Here is a 16,964-nt window from a genome sequence, read left to right as displayed (position 1 = left end):
ACTCTTTGGATTACCGGTAACTGTTGATTATCCTTTTCTTTTATTACCAACACAATCTTTCATTTCCTGTATGACACATGAAGGCATGTAACACCACTGAGGATTATACTGATTAATTGTTGTTTTCCACGCACATGGACTGTATTTGGAGCGTCACTTTTCCTGTGATCTGACGTAGGGTGTAACACAAATGAAATCTGAAAACGATCAGAATCCGTCTGCAGGCACGTGAGGGGCAGAACGCAGCTCTCTGCAGCGATCCAACATGGATCTGAAATATCAGCTGTCTGAGCTTGTGTCAATGGACAATCTAACCTTTGACCCCAGAAAGGAAAACCATCCCTCCCAGCGGTCTATTTTCTCAGAGATCCTTTGTTTACTCTTCACGCAGTTAACTAATTTTCTTGAAGCCGTCTTTCAATGTGTTTTCATGCTCGGCTGCACGGCAAAGAACGGCCAAACAGAGGAGGAGAAAGTGGAAAAGGGTGGAAAGAAAGGATGGGGAAAAATACGGGTTAGTAGGATCTGATGTTAAGTTATGAGGAGGATCAGGGAATCCCTCCAACTGCACATTATAATGCGCTAAAATTAAAGGTTTCAAACAATCCATCAAAGCAGCATGTGAGACTCCTAAATTTGAAAAATGTTTGTTACAAAACAGTAAGATCTGCAAAATAGAACTTCAATAAGTGCATTGTTCGAAGCATCAGAAGAACCCAAATCCAACCCAAATACTTTGGTTTAAGACAATTTCACACAGAGTCTTCACGTGTTTTGCTGAGCCGTGCAGGTGTGAGGTCTTCTCCTTCTGGTGAGAGGCAGCCAGATGGTGTTTGTGTGTGATGGCGAGCAGCGGCGATACAGCGGTGGTTCCTTTCACAGATCAGCACTCATATCTCTGTTCCATCTCCAGGCTCTCCAGCTCATATAAACATCCCCAGCCCATGGCCCTCTGATGTTTTTACCATTGTGTTTACAGCGAGAAGTCAGGCAAATATGTGAACTTTAGGACAAAGAGAGCGGGAATTAACAATGGGTTATGAGTCTGACTCCTCGGCATGGTCGGAACGAGTGTTTTGAGCCTCCGAAGATCAAAAGAAATGGACCTTATGGTAAATTTCTAATGCTTCAAGGGAAGGATCTGATTGAGAGTCAGATTGTTTCCTTTTATACAGTCATACAGGGATTTTAGCAGCATTCAGTCGGTACATGCACGCACACCGGTGCACACTGGAAAAGGGCAGTTACAGAGCATATAAATACCAATTAATTCTGCCATAAAGTCAAATGGTTGCTGCATTTGACCAAATGAGATGAACTCGAGCTCAAACCTTTGAAAACGCAGCTTTGGCTGCACGTCTTCAACACAAACCCCACACAAAGCTGCAGCTCCAACTTCAAAGCGTGCCCACGCCGACCAGCTCCCCCTTCGCGTTTCCTACAAATTGCCTCTTTTTTCAACTGTAGAAAGTAGAAAAATCCCCCAAACATCAAAGCGGGAGACAGAAAAAGCAATTTTGCCTTATCTTAATTGGGCTCCAATTTTAATAATGATCTTACACATTGGGACCTGGGAGGGAAGCAGGAGCTGCAGGGCTGCGGGGCGCGAGACACGGCTTCATGCTCGACACTCCGCCGCTGGTGCAGACTGATCTCAGCTCCAGACATGTCACTGGCCCGTGATTTACGATGACCTAATGTTTTGTTTACTTCATGCTCATAACAGGGAGGGGGGGCCGATTACGTCGGGCTCGGCATATGGGGGACATGAAAGCGGTGTGACTCTGTGCAGCGCTGCAGTCGTCAGCAGTTCACAGAAATAAACAGCCACTTGGCTGAAGCGCCTCCTTCAGACTGAAGGGCCAGAACAGCCGGCTGCTCTGAAGTATACAAAGGCCCCAGCTGAATATTCCAGTGGCTGTCACAGGTGAGACGAGGTTTTAGAAGGGAAAACAGCCCAAAGCATTAATTTAATGTATATGAATACACAATGAAAAATGAATTCTAAAGAGTGTTGATATTAAACTGAATTCTTTGTGAGTTGACGGTTTTGCACGGTGCTGTCATCACCTGGGGAATATCACAAGTGAAGTTTCCCACCATCTCCAAGTTTGCTTCGGCTATCTGTTATTCTGGAGCATCGCATTCATCCAAACAGTTCCCAAGTTGAAAATAGTTCAAAACTTCTGATCATTGCATTTACTGATGGATAATGCTGCCGTGAAGGATTCTGACCTCTACTGAACCCTTGCTTCAATTCGGTTCAGCTCATCTCTATTTACGTAGCGCCCGTTCTGATCAAAACTGTCTCCAGGTGATTTACAGAAACGCATTGCCTGACCAGGCAGCAGAGGCAGGAAAGACTCCCTTTTAACAGGAAGAAACAAATAAGACAAAATGATGTCTCCAGACAGTCAAAAACCCAACATATAAAGGGCCCGCAAGCCATCATAAAGCTTATTATTATTATTATTATTATTATTATTATTATTATTATTATTATTATTATTATTATTATATTATTATTATTATTTTGCACAGCTAAAACCTGCAACAGTCGTGTCCATAGCAACTATCTAGCAAATTGTTGTCCTTAATGACAAAATGGTCACTTGTTTCCACCTCCAACAGGAACACTGAGCAACCTGCAACAAATACTCTGCTTTGTCTGTCATCAGCTCAGATTAAATATTGGCCTTTTCAAGCGAGAGAGCAGGAGAGGGGAAAACCCCTGTTGTTGTTCTTAAAGCTCCCCTGGCTTTCTCTTCTTTTTCCTCCCTCCTGGCACAGTGACATGCATGATAAGAGCGGTGAGGCCAATTGTGAGCTCCGTCTGGGTCTGTACAGGAAGCACAAAGGAATCAGCGGTGTTGTCACAGGCCAGAACAATGGCTGCAGACTCCGCTGGCATCAGGAAAGTGCAGTTAGGCTGCAATCTCACTAAAACTGACAGAGCAGATAAAGTTAAGGGGAAAATGAGCTGAAGTATTTACTTGCATGCACGTAGTCATACGGTATCTGCTGCAAACGATGTGTGATGAGATGTGTTGCTTTCAGCCCAACACAACTTTGGGAGGCTCATAACATCCACGTGGCTCTAATGACATTTTTTGTCCACTTATTTTACACATTCTACATGCAAAAACCAGTCAGAACTACCTGATGGCTTCTGTGCAGAAACATGCGCAGCCTTCTGTTTTAAAAGTACAAACACAACTCTCACATCGATGCAAAATATGGAAAATGAATCCACGCCTGTGCACACACTCAGACCCGCACACACCCGCACACATGTGCCGGCTTTTGTCCAGGACAGGACGCGGGGAATGCATCTTTCTGCTGACACTTACTGGAGGGGAAGTCAAGCCTTGAGGCTGTTGTATGACATCAGCACAGCAAAACTGACACGATTTATCACCGGCCACTGAGCACGGAGACATTCATAACATCCTGACAGGAAAATCTTGTGGAAAATAATCACTGGGGCTTTGATAACAGCTTGGACGCTTCTTTTACTCCTCGTTTGGATGGCGTCCTGCCATGATTCACCATTCATTATCAGTAACTTCATTAATTTATCAGGCATTAAACCCGCTGTTCCTTTGAAATTGCAGTAGAAATGCCTTTAAAGTGAAGCCTGAATCTTTATCACCCTGAGTTGGGAGAGACACAGAGTTCAAGTACGCATGGTTGATGGTAATCATGTCTCCTCCTTCTGTGGACGGTTATCGCTCTGATATCCATATCACAAAAGAAGACACAGGATATGATCCGCATTTTCCAGCACGCTCTCTCATGGGTCCAAAGGTTAGTTCCCGTTTCGTAAAGAGTCTCCAGACACTCTTTGTAAGTGACCTGCTCTCACTTCTAGTCTCCTTTTGTTATTTGCGACGGGAGCGGAGCTTTTGTCAAATGTCAGAGCAGCATGGACATCAGCCAAGCCTGTCCAGCGCGTCTTCCTATTTTGACACCCTAAAGCACCTGCCCTCGGTGAAGCGTGGCAGAGGACGTCACAGAGAGAACAATAGCGAGAGGGCCTCTTTCCAGCCACTCCTTGCCGCCTGGTCCAGAGCCGACCGCTTGTCACTCAAACCCATTAAAGGTCAGCGTAGCCCGTTACCTTTCAAGGCTCAGGAGGACACGCCCTAATGGGTCCAGCTCATCTTTTACGCTCACTCTTTCCTCCTTCCTTTCCTCTCAGAGGTCACCAGAGGGGAATATCCCAGAAGGAAATGCCTGAGCTCTGAAGGAGGTGTCTGCACTCTCCAACTTTCCCCCTGGTTGCTTTAAGCAAGCAGTCCTGGGCCTTATCGTCCTTATGTAATGGAGTGCTGTGTGCTGATAACAGGAACTCAGAAGGAATTAGATGAAGTGCCTCCTCAAACTGAGCTTTGTTTTCCTGGCACCAGTGGGGCATCTTAGAGACAGATGCACCATAACCCTCCAGTGAGGGTGGGGGAAAAAAGAAAAAGCAGAAAAGCATTTGAGAGAAAAATGTAACTTTTTCCATCATCACTTGCCCGGTTTTTAAATTGTTGTTTACTTTAATTATTTGCTGAGGAATATCTGTTTGTGTTCTCTGCTGACTGTTTTGGAACTGTTTCCAGGATACACGTGTCACCCTGGATATTCCTGTGGTTTTTAATGCTTCACAAAAAATCAACATCAGAACTTTGGGAAAGACAATTTATAATTTGACACATGAAAGGTTGATGAGTTCATCTGTGGTTACAATAATGTTTTTTCCCACGCCATAACTTCCCTCCCAAATTAATAATTAGTGTTTTAAGAGGTTGGATTGGATTTTGTTTGGGCTGTTTTATTTCCCTCTGAAACATCATAAAACACATAACAGGATAAACCAATATTCGGCTTTAGTTATTCCCCGTACCCCCCTGCTCCAGACAAGAACATAGATCTCTTGTTTCGACGTGTGTGAAAGACATATGAAAAGAAAATCACCTACTGCTTATTAGCTTAGCATAGCTACGGCTGCTCAGCAGACAGTCATCGGATAAATTTTCCCCTGTAAAAAGTAAACAATCCGGTGTGCTTGTTGTGACTTGTGTATTTAACACATTGTTGTAATTTTTACAATCAAACACAGGAAGCAGCCTGCAGAGCTAAGAAAATGGATTTAGGCTCCCACAATCAGAAGTGTTAATGTGACGGTCCAGGATTTAAACCTTTTCCCTGAATAAACCAGCCTTTGTTTAAAAATAGTGTTGACATTTCATACAAACATGCAAACACGTGTGTAACAGAACTGTGAACATTGTCTAAAGTTGGGCAATCTCAATCTAACAGCATTTATGCTGTTGGTGCACAAGTCACGGCAAGCACGCAGACTCCTCAGATAGCTTCAGAGGGAAACCATACAGCATGAATAAGATCTGGGGGACGGGGTCGTCGAGGCGTCTGCAGCTTTGTTAGCTTTGTTAGGATCCATCGCTCGTACCAAGCTTAAGGCAGAGTTTAAGAACAAGACAAACTGCACATGAGCACAGACATGCACGCAAGGCAGCCTGCATGCTAACGCAGAAATGTGTTCAGGCATTCCAACCTTTAGCTTGGGTGCAAGGGATGATTTAGGCCGTTTCCCCTTGATAAACGGATACCTTCACTGTAATAAAACGAGGGGAAGGAAATATGAGGCACCCGGAGCAGTGAAACTAAGAAGAAAAGTCGTCGTGGCTGTGCTTAATGCAGCTCCTCATTCATCTCCGGCCATGTGAGGACAGATAAATCACTTTTTTAAATGGCTGTTCAATCATCGGGAGCAGGAGATAGAGCACCTGCTGCCATGACGATGAAGAGTCACTCCTATCGCAGGATCGCACAGGCCTGAGGTCCAGCGGGTTACGCTTCGCTGCCTGTCTTTCACGTGCAGCATGTGACAGGACCATTTGTGATGAAGAATATTTGGTGGTAGCGTGTGGGTTAATGACAAACGGAGTGAAGCATTTCAAATGTTAAAAATATTGCAATTTCAGTGTTTACAGATATAGAATCAGACAGATCAAAAGTGACCGCCCAATAAAAGTGTCAGAGTTGTCTGAAATGCTCAATATTCTATCCAGAGTTTACATTTCTGGGACTTCACATTCCATCAAGGTTAAAAAAAAAAGGAATCTAACCTCAGCAGCGATCATATTTTTCCTGTTTGACGGCTGCATCACATCAATACCCCCCCTTTTTTTTCCCTCTCTCAAGGAGAGCAAAGGGAAAAGTCACTTCCCCAAAGATCTGCTAACAGCCCCGGGCATGTTTCAACACCAGAGCTGTCCATCATTATGCTGCAGTTCCTGACTCTGGATTAACGGTGACTGGGCCGATCATTTCAGTCCGTTCATTCCGTGCAATGACAGCTTTCCTCTGTCTCTAACTTCAAATCTTTTCAGATTAGAGGTTGGTGTAATCGACGCTATCATAGGGAGCTATTATCCCATAATACGAATGGGCAAAGCTGCAGAAAAGGAACGTGAATAAAAATGAATAAAAGTCAGATGGCGAGAGTGCAGCAACCACTTTAAAACACCGAATAAATGCAACAAGTGGTTTAAAGGTTCCGTTTAAAAGGCAGCGTCTCAAAGCTCGTAAACCATGTGAGCGAGAGAGATGATAGCAGGTCGCCTGCCGCGTCCATGGCAGCTGTCAGCATTGGCTCGTGGTTCTTCCCTGCTCTGGGTCAGAGGTCAACCAGCTGTGGGCCCCTCCTCCCCCACCGCCCCTTCCTCCCCACCCACCCCCGACAATGCAGATGTGGTCGGACCACCATGGCGAGGGCCTGACCGCATCTGGCTCTGATTAAGCCCAGACAATCCAGCTTTATCAGCCCCGCGCACCTCGCCGGGCTCTGCCGCGCTAGCTCTCTCAGAGGTGATGTGTGACACATTCTCCACTCACCAGAACTGCCGTTTACCGGCTGATTTATTTGACAGTGAACTCTACAAATCTGCGTAATTTACTGTCGGAGAATTATTGATTACTTTTATATAAAACCAAGAAAGCTAATATATTTACATAAAGCCATAGACTTAGTGGTGGTAATCAGGTTTTTTCCTATCCTGACAGGCATCTTAAAGTCACTCCCTCCTTATTTTCTTGACTTTCCTCTAAAGCAGAAGTGATAAATCCCTGCTTGTCAAACAAAGCAAATGACTAATCACTTAATGATATACTGCTGTCTCTGAGGGCCGCTGCTGAACCTCCATCAGTTAGCGATACCGCCGCGCCTGGGTTTAAGTGTTTGCCTGCACTTGGGTGCATCCTTCCCATCAGAGAATTGTAAGATTTCTTTTGCCAGGGTACAAATTGTCTTGTTGCTCACTAGAGTCTGCAAAAGATGCGAATGTGCAGCCGCGGGTGAAAGCTATGACACATTTGAAGAGAGACATCCCAATATCCATAAACAATGGAGTTTGAGGGAGGATTAGGTTGCACACAGGGATCAGCGGCTGTGATTTATTTTCCCAGGGTGCTGTCCACATTCCCACCCGTTTGCAAATGAAACCTCCACTACCCATAGTTCCTGTGGTTACATGGGGATATCTCAAATCACTTCAAACAAACAGCTGACAGATGAGATGGAATTCCTGGTTTATGAAAATATGAACCTGAGCTCGACTCCAGCATGAAAAATCCGTGAATGCTAAGTTGGGATGGGCGGGAGTTAACGCTCTGATGCTTCAATACTTGAATCTTCATAGCACCGCGCTGCCACTCCTGGTCGGCTGTCACATCTGAGGCTAAAGGAGCCGTAGCTGTCTCGGTTGCTGACCAAGCCTTTGGTCCTTTTCCAGACATCATCACCCACTTTGTCCCCACTCAACCGTGAGGGCAGACCAGTACTGGGCCACTCGCCCTGTAAAGTCCACAACCAGGGATGGGAGCGTGTGCTCTGAAGCGGTCTCCACCTTATGGCCCACTGAAGATGTTCTTTGCTTAATGCTGAAAAATGTTGAAAAACAATTGCCAAAGTCAAACTCCAAAAACCGAAACAGCCAAAGTCACATCGTGAACATTGTACTAAAGGTGTAGAATGATCGCACGAGCGGTGAAAATGAGGATTTGTTTTCCCCCAAATGACTGGTGATTATTTTTGATCATGAATAATTTCTTCTTTATGACACTAAGGGGAGAATGACACCATTCCTGGAGTTTAAACCAAAAATGCTCAATTTAACCAACTTGAATGTTCTTGCTTTTTCCAGAAACTTAGCCAACGAAGCAGCATGCTGCCAGGTTAAACAGCTCATCTTGTGTTGGTTCACAGTGGGTGTTTGGGTCAATAGTTACCCAGCAGACTATGTTAAAAACTATCTGTATTATAGGTTGATTTTAACCGTTTGGATGTTGGAATGCTGCGTCTGTAACTGTTTGACCATCTGAGTGATTGATAAACTTTGGAATCTGTTGCCTAGAGCTTCCTGTTTGGCATCACGATGGTGTAAGGCAGATTGTCTCGTCCTAATCTCTATTAAATAAGAAGTTAGTTTCATTTTCTCACACTTTTAAATCACACCTCACTCATTAGCACATTACAAACACTGTCCAGAGAGCCTCATGCAGAGGCCAGCCGGCCACGCCTTCACATGACACAAGAGTGTGAAGGTAAACTAGCACCAAATTGATAATCGGGGTTTAGTGTTTCTGTCCTTTAAAATGTTAAATCAATGAAATCAGAGCTGCTGCCATGTGGCCCAAGAGTTTGCTGCATTTCAGGTGTCATCAAAGTCACCCAGTTGGTTGAACCTTGCAACATGTGTGAGAGTGTTTTCTTTTGGGGGAGGAGTGAAGGCCTAGGAGACTGCAGGGAGCTAATTAGAAGCTATTCTCTAACTCGGGACCAAATGGAGCAATTATCTGGCCCAGTGAGTAGATAATTCCCTCCCATTCATCTCCCACTGTCAGGATCCCACCGCACCAACCTGCACGGAGGACTGGGTGTTGCTCACATCACTCTTCCCTCGTCTACTTTTCCAGACCTTTAAATTTGTCGTACCATACGAGCAACATGTCAGTAAAAGGACTGAATTAATCTAATATAGCGATTTTAATGAATTCTCACACCTGAGGTGGGAGGTGGATACATTCCCATTCCTTTATTCTTTGTTTTGAATGCTCTGTGAGAGCTATATGCTAATGCCACAAGACCTTCTGGTTCTAACATTCCACTGCAGCAAAGTTCATGCTGTTGACAGGAGTTCCCATTTATTAGTCTGAGCGTTTCGTTTGTGACCAGGACAAGGAAGGCATCGTTTCAACACCTTTTCTGTTCTGTACAAAAGTGTGGAGCGAGCGGGACTAAAAGGTTTCACTCGAGCAGAATCTCAGAACATGACGCATCATTACGTCGTTATCAGGGTCGAAAGGTAGGCACAAAGTGAAGGGAAATGAGTAAGCATTCGTTTAATATTAACCACCATAAACCGGTGCCAAAACCGTGTACGTTCAGAGTGTTATTGCGTGAACAACCATTGGAACTACCATGGTAATCAACAGTCAACCCGTCAGTTTTTACTTTGTTATTTTCCTTTTTTTTAAAAAAAAAAAGAAAAAAGAATGAATTATTTTTTCTGGAGACACCATCTAAAGGGTCTGGCTTCTTGTCTCTGATGTAATTTCGGATCACTGACGGCTGCAGCTCAGAATACATTTTTAAGAAAAAATTAATCCATTATGTTTTATAAACAGCAAAAATACAATAAAAGTGAAAAATAATTGTTTCTAAAAAGAACTGGTTTCACATTAATCACTGAATCAAACCACAAATCAGTGTGTTTATGTGGAAACTTGTGGAGATGGAGATGGCGCGTTTGTGCTGGCTGGTCATGTGACCTCCCTGCTGTAGCCGAGGAGTACTTACCAGTTTAACTTGGCATCAACAACAAAGTTTGTGTTAGTTTCACATTTACAATATTCATTATTCTAAATAAAAAAACCTGCCTGTGGCTTCTGCCACCTTGTGGCTTCTTATTCCATCTTCATTTTTCCAACTTCCAACCAAATGAAATAATAAATTCTTCTTCTCTGCCTCATTCCTTCTCCCTTAACTTCCCCACCCTCCCCCCATCCTCATGATTGGTTACCCCCTACAGGTATATCATAACTCAAGCTATTTTTGGTCCATTTGTAAAGGGAGATCTGATACCAGTCATGAGTGAGGAAAAAAAAACATTTGTATGTGTTCATTATAGTTTGATCGCCTCCATGAGAGTTCAGTAATGATTTTAGTGCAATAATATATTATATGGAACACATAATAAGCTGGATTTTTAGAAAGCGAAATGCCAAAGAAGACATGTGTGACTTAATGCATCCAGTAACAAGTCTAGTATTTTCTTAAGCAGACATCAACACCCCAGGAGGCACTTTTACCTCGAGCTGCACCACAGTAGCCTTTTAAATGGAGCTTCCAGACCTCAGATTAGCTCAGCTGCTCAGGCAATCAGAGCATTCCCCCCCCACCTTCTTCTTCTGGAAGTGTTGCAGTACGGTGCATATATTAACGTGACATAAATCCCACAGCCTCAGGTCCAAAGTGTCACCAAAGCGGGCAAATAAATGAAAGAAACACTGACGGATGTGTTGACGCTGTTTGACCTCTGTGTGCTAAGGCCACATTTATCTATTTATTTAAACGCTATTTTGATTAAGTGAGCAAACAGAATGCTGCAACAGTTAGTTCTCCTGCAAAGGGTGTATATTATTGCTGGCACCATAAAGTCATTTAGAAAAGTGTAAAACTCTTTTCGCGTGCAAACAGCATTTGAGTTTATTTTAAAACATTTTAGAATTCTGTAAAGGAACAATTAGTCAGCTGCTTTCATCGGCCCCGAGTAGCTGTACTCAACAAACTCTTTCATCTGGTATTAATTGGAACTTTTTCAAGTTTCTCACAAATTTGTAAGTTTGCCTCTTTTGCTGACAAGTGTTGAAAATGGAAGCCGCTGTGCTAACAAAGCTAGCACGTCTCTTCGCTCCACTATTTCCCTGATTGCAAGAATTCCCACCGAATCTCATGACGTAGCGTAGATTCAGGGTATTAATGAGGACTTAAGCCCAGCCTGTTCCCCGCCTCTCATCTCAGGAGTGCCTGCAAAGGTGCCCGAGCAGATCAAATCCTAGCTTCGTTTCTCCATATGAACTCATTTCCTCGTGGTGGTTGCTGAGTTCACGGCAATGTAACCTGAGGAGAGCGCAGACTGAGGGCCTCCAGGGGATGAAAGCATCCCAAAGCCTGAGAATTAACCCCTCGGGTCAACTGCATTATCCACCTCTATTTATAGTTAAAGTTTAATTTTTACCGGGTGAAAAAAGGCAAAAAGAAAAAAATGATGGGATTATAGGGGTCACAGCGAGAGATTTGCAGTTAATTAAATCAATGGGAGAGATTGACAAAATCTGTGGCTTTTCATTTCAATATTCTGTCCACTTAGTGACATCTTAATTAGATTACATGTCCAAATTTCAGTCAGGTTTTTGTTTGTGTGCTGAGATTGAGTCCCTTTTTTGACTGTGAGCTTTGAAAAGAACATTCTTTTGCAATACAAAAATTTTAAAGAAGGTTATTATAATTTCTAACTCCTGGGCTTACTCTTAACTGAGGTAAGGCTGCATATGAAAAGGTAAATGAATATCTATAGTCATAATATTGAACTGATAATAGATACATCCTCTATTAACTGTCACAAACGCTCTGCCAGAGGAGAAAACAGGAAGGATACAGCCCACAATCTAGGGAATTCTCTGAAATATCCCGAGGTCTATTCTGGAAAAATAAACATATCCGAAAATATTAATCTTTTTGAAGCCCCCATTGAGAGGAAGTACAGCAGTCAGGCCAATTTTATTTGTCCAATCTCCGAAGAGTTTGGTTAAATTTGGGTTTGCAGGACATTTATGTGATGCATGAACGTAAACAGGCGGGTGGATACAAGGACAATGAAAAGTGTTGCTTCCGACGGAGGCTCCACCCTCTGCACTTCATAGGAAAAGTTCTGTTTTGGTTGTGTGTACGAGGGACCAGCCAGAGCGACAATGGAGTTAGAGTCAGAGTTGGGATTCCAGTCGCTGGGGAAGCAGCATTTTTCCAAAGGTCGTAACAAGACTCCACAATCTCAAGAGGAGGTGGAGGGCAGATCGCCACATGTAGGCAAAGAAGAAAACTTTAATATTATTTGTACCACACAACTGATTTATGTTCATCATGAACAGTGTCTTATCTGTACATAATTAATCATCCAACTTTATTTTTGCTACACGGAAGCCATGACAACTGCTGCCCATGACAAAGACATGCTTCCATGTTTCCTAGTGGCCGTTTTTGGTACTGCGCGATCTAATGGTCTCAATTGATATATCGTATATGTAAAATAAATAGATATTACAAAGATTCAAAACACTGCAAATGGGAAAATATTGGCACAATTACCTAAACCTAACCTGATGGTTTAAACAAAAAAGAATAGTAAATGAAAGGAAAGATGTAAAATTGAAGAATCATCTGACAGGAATCATCCAACCTAGAATTTTAAAACCAATGATAAGTTTGGTTAGCTGGATCAGTAACTCATGAAATGCAGTTATTGCTGAGATAAGTACTTGAATTCTGTTGGTGGCAGCTCCCAGCTCGATGAATGACGATTGGGTGGAGACTGAAGAGCAGGTGACACCTCAAAATGAGAAGATAAATGATGATCCGTTTTAGAATGCTAATGAGCGAGGGGCAATTACCATTTCTAAGTGGGAACAGTGAGGTCTCCTTCTTGTATTCATACCCCGGCTCGCTCACCTTAGTTTGCCCCCCCAATACACACACCTTCACAGTAATGTGCACTCCTGCCCAGAGCACAAAGAGAGTCTGTGTGAGGTGTTCACCTACCCCCGCCACCCACCTCCCTGCTCCCACCTCTGGCGGGCTCTCTCTCTCTCCCTGCAGTTGATGTGCTCCATTTGCTGGATGATGGACTGAGTGGGACGAGGCAAAAGTTCACACACCTTTCCTGTTCGCATGACAGGGAGGCCTGGCGGCGCAGGGGCCGCCTCACATGTGCCACTGCTGCTGCCCCTCCCAACTCCTTGCACGACAATTTGTCCACTCATTTAGGGTCCAGACATGCATCTGTTGCCACATTATCCTAGCTGCTCTCAACTGCCCCCCCAGCTGCCATTTCCTATTCAGAGACCAGGTCAGAGCTTTCGGCAAAGCATCAGTATCACATCATACATCACATGACGACAGCCTAAAATACAATACCAGTATTTTTGCATGATGCAAAAATGACTTGTCCTACGAGATCCTCTGTGCATTCTGGGTTTTCCAGACAATGTGGTGTGTTTGCATCCTCCCTCAGCACCTTGGGGTGTGAAGCCGGTGGCACGCTCAAGCAAATGGTACCACACGTCCTGCCGTCCCACAATTCAGCTGTCTCAGTTTAAAATCATCTGCCGGTGAGAGAGCACAATTTGGCGACCCCACCGGCTCGCCCTTCACCATACGGACCCTGTGACCTGCTTTCACACACACACACACACACACGCACGTCACCCTCGCTCGTGTCCCTTACGAGCACGCTCCACTTCAGCCCCGAGGAATTCATTTTCTAATTTTCGTTGACTGTGAAAACAATACACATGCCTTAACAATGTTGACATCTCTAATGCCTTAAAACACAGTAGTAATGGAGCTGTGATTGGTAGTAAGTGGATACAGGATTACCAAGACAAATATGGAGCTCCCTCACTGTACCGCAGTCTTCAGAAGCTCCTCTGGCCACAGACATTGGTGCTGAAATAAAACAAATAAAATAAAAATAAAAATACAAAACTGCAGTAAAAGTCACTTAAACATGTGTTTCTTGAAGAAGAAATCATCAGAATATAGTTTGCATTTCATCAGGTGTTCATTTCAGTTGCTACTTTATTCTCTACTCTCTTTTGGGTGTTATACACTAACTTTGGAGTAACACATTTAGACTTTATATGTAATTTATTTTTATCGCAATAAAGGTCACACTTGCTTCATGCTCGTGCTTGAGCACACACTCAGCGCCAAACTTGTCTGTGTGTTAAAGAAGGAAATATTTTCAAGGAACTATTTGTCAATAATAAAGCATTAATCCCTGCAGACTATATAAGTGCCTTAAAAAAGGACAAGGTAGCAAAAACATATTGTGTTTTTAAAACTAAACTTGCATTAATTCCAAAAGTTCAAACATATTTCTAATATTTGGGCTCTCTGTTAAACCACGCCAGTTTACAGAATCTCTTTATAGTGTAAATAACAGAAAATTACAGCTAATATTCCCATTTGAAAGTGGTTGGGTAACTATATTTAGATGGAGTGATTTATTTCCCTTGTGAGTCTTCAGGAATTCTGTGACAGTGTCTGCTGGAACGGACTAAACATCCTCCGTGTTTTCTGTTTAAGATAAACTGTCGCAATTTAGAAGCAGCATAACTCTGAGGAGCTGGCCTTGTGGAACTCCAGCGATAACTGACAGGTTAAAAGTTTTTTTTGTCAGATAGTTGCAAGTCAAAGTTGGTAAAGACCATAATAAACTGATTTATTGAGCAGCAACTTGTGAGTCACTTGAAATGTTTCCATTCTGCTATTAATTTATTAATATTTTTACAACAAGGTGCACCAGATTAGTAATGTAGAACTCATGCAAAGGTGCACATTACCATTTCAAGGCTTCCTTTTGACTTACCATCACTAGTCATCAGGTGGCACTCATTAACCATTTTGTCTCCTCTGTCTGTTATAAAGGCTAATTGTTAGCCAAGTTAACAGCAGCCATGTCTTCACTTCCTGTCTCGTTTAAGAGCCGCCGACATTCTTCGCAATTCACACCAGTGCACCTGTCACATTCTGTATAATATAGAAATAGCAGCGTGGGGGTGATACTTTATGTGCACTTTGACACTTTCATTGCTGTGTCATTCGAGGCAATATATCAACACGAAACAACGTAAACTTGGTATCAAGTAAATATGTGAAAACAAGGTATCTGTCGAGTCTCAACTGTGTGACAGTGTGATCTGACAACATTCTAGTTTAAGTACCTCAAATAATTTTATATCATCACATTAAGTCACACTAAGTCACTGTCAGCAGGAGGGCGTTTGCACATGTTACACATCTATGTCCTGTCACCAGAACATACAACCCGCCCCCCCCCCCCCCACTTCAGCAGAATTCGCACTTCACATTACTGAAAATGTAAAAATATTTTTTTTAAAAATTGGAACGATTATAGGTTCAATTTTAATATGACAATAGCAAACCAAAAATTATAATGAATGTATTAAAATGGCATTAAAGCCCTCTGAAGATCACAAAAATATCCCTGCCATATATTGTTATTGCTTTAACTGGCCTACACACTAGTAGCAACACTCGTCCTCCCCAATTATTTCTCCACATAGCCCTAATTAGTGTAACATCTATAACACAAGGCTGTTTGGACACATTACCCCCAGTAAATAGTAATAGTGAGCGCTCGTGTAGATGTGTGGTTTTAACATCTTGCTGATGTTCTCTGTAAGAGCCTTAAAGTATTGAAAGACTGTTTTAAAGAGACAAATAAGATTTAATCGTTTGCCAAGTTATAGCAAACAAATGTGCGAGTGAATGTCCACATTTATCTTTGTGTAAGAATTTTCCCAAAATGTGCAACTTTTCCTTCAGGGGGGCCATTCGAGATAAGTAAAAATAGGCCAAGAGTCATGCGGGTATCTAGTAATTGAGTAATTTTTAATCTAGTTGCATGGGTATGTCTCAAAACACTCAAGCAGTTTCTCACTGGAGCAGACTTTAGTCTGACCCTTGAGAGATGACATCCCTCCCAAGTGCACGATTTCCTTGACCTCATCATGTCCCCCACCATTTATGTGTTAACATAAAATCATCTGTTTCTGGCAAACCGGCGACTGAGTGACTTATGCTTGGCTCGCCTGCGAGGAAGGGAGTCCAATTCTGGAGTCAGGCTAGTTCTAGTTCAGTGGCCGCCACACACACACACACACACACACACACACACACACACACACTCACACACACACACAACACAAAGACCCCCTTCAATCATTCCCAGGCTTCTTTTTTGTGAGCTCCAAGCGTGGTGTCTACAGTTTCCCAGGCCCCTCCTAAAAAATGACACATTCTCAGACCAGATGCTTCAAACAGCCCGTACAAAGCTGTGATTTTTAGCAGGGCCACCATTTTTTGGTAGAGGGCAGACTATTTATAACCAGCGACGAAAGTTAAAATATCCATCCTGTCCCACACCAGCGCTCCAGAGATTGTCAGATATCGCCGGGTTCCAGCCCAGACGAGGGTTGTCTAGGGGGACTGATCCTATTTAGAGACAGACGGTGTCATTACTGGCAATGCTACATTTACGTTTTTCTCACTGCACATCAGCGAGCCTTAATGCTTTAGAGGCCCATTGATGAGTGATCAAGAACGCTGTCGGGTTGGTCGAATGCCTTCATAAAAGCTCCTGACTGCTCTCTTGTTCCTTTGTTGACTGGCAACGATTTCCAGTTGCATTCCAGGAAGCCTTACTTCCCATATGTTCTTACATGTTTTGATGGGGTCTCTGCAGTGTGGGCTGTCAGGAGCGACATCAGGATAACAAGTCGGGATTGAGGGCAGAATGGGGGCTGTCAAAGCTCTGCTGTACTCGATGAATTGGGAAAAAGCTGAGGGCTTGAACACGGGAAAAAATAATGTCAGCTCAACTGAGAAGTGCCGGAAGTGTCGCATTCACTTTGACTTAAGATGATTTGGAAACCTCAGTGTTTCATTGCGTTCCTCGTTGCTACTCCATACACAAGCAATGCAGCAAAAGCTTATAGGTGTGAGATGAGAAACAGTTAAAATATAATGGAATGAAATATGTCAAAAATCCTAGTAATAACTTTACTATAACGAGTAATAAATGGGAAATTGT

At 43.1% G+C, this 16,964-nt stretch overlaps 1 long non-coding RNA gene across 1 annotated transcript; it reads right to left on the bottom strand.

Moving 5' to 3' along the window:
- Positions 1-12,154: 12,154 nt before the first annotated feature.
- LOC130538953 (uncharacterized) lies at positions 12,155-12,780 on the bottom strand. The gene is made up of 2 exons (XR_008954007.1): positions 12,607-12,780; positions 12,155-12,527 (listed from the first exon to the last, which is right to left on the bottom strand). It is a non-coding gene; the product is annotated as an uncharacterized LOC130538953 (long non-coding RNA).
- Between the last annotated feature and the right edge of the window lie 4,184 nt (positions 12,781-16,964).

The sequence above is a fragment of the Takifugu flavidus genome, chromosome 15 (genome assembly GCF_003711565.1).
Source record: "Takifugu flavidus isolate HTHZ2018 chromosome 15, ASM371156v2, whole genome shotgun sequence".
NCBI classification, from domain to species: domain Eukaryota; kingdom Metazoa; phylum Chordata; class Actinopteri; order Tetraodontiformes; family Tetraodontidae; genus Takifugu; species Takifugu flavidus.
The sequence above is the reverse complement of the archived record's forward strand: the minus strand, read 5'-3'. Positions and strand labels throughout refer to the sequence as shown.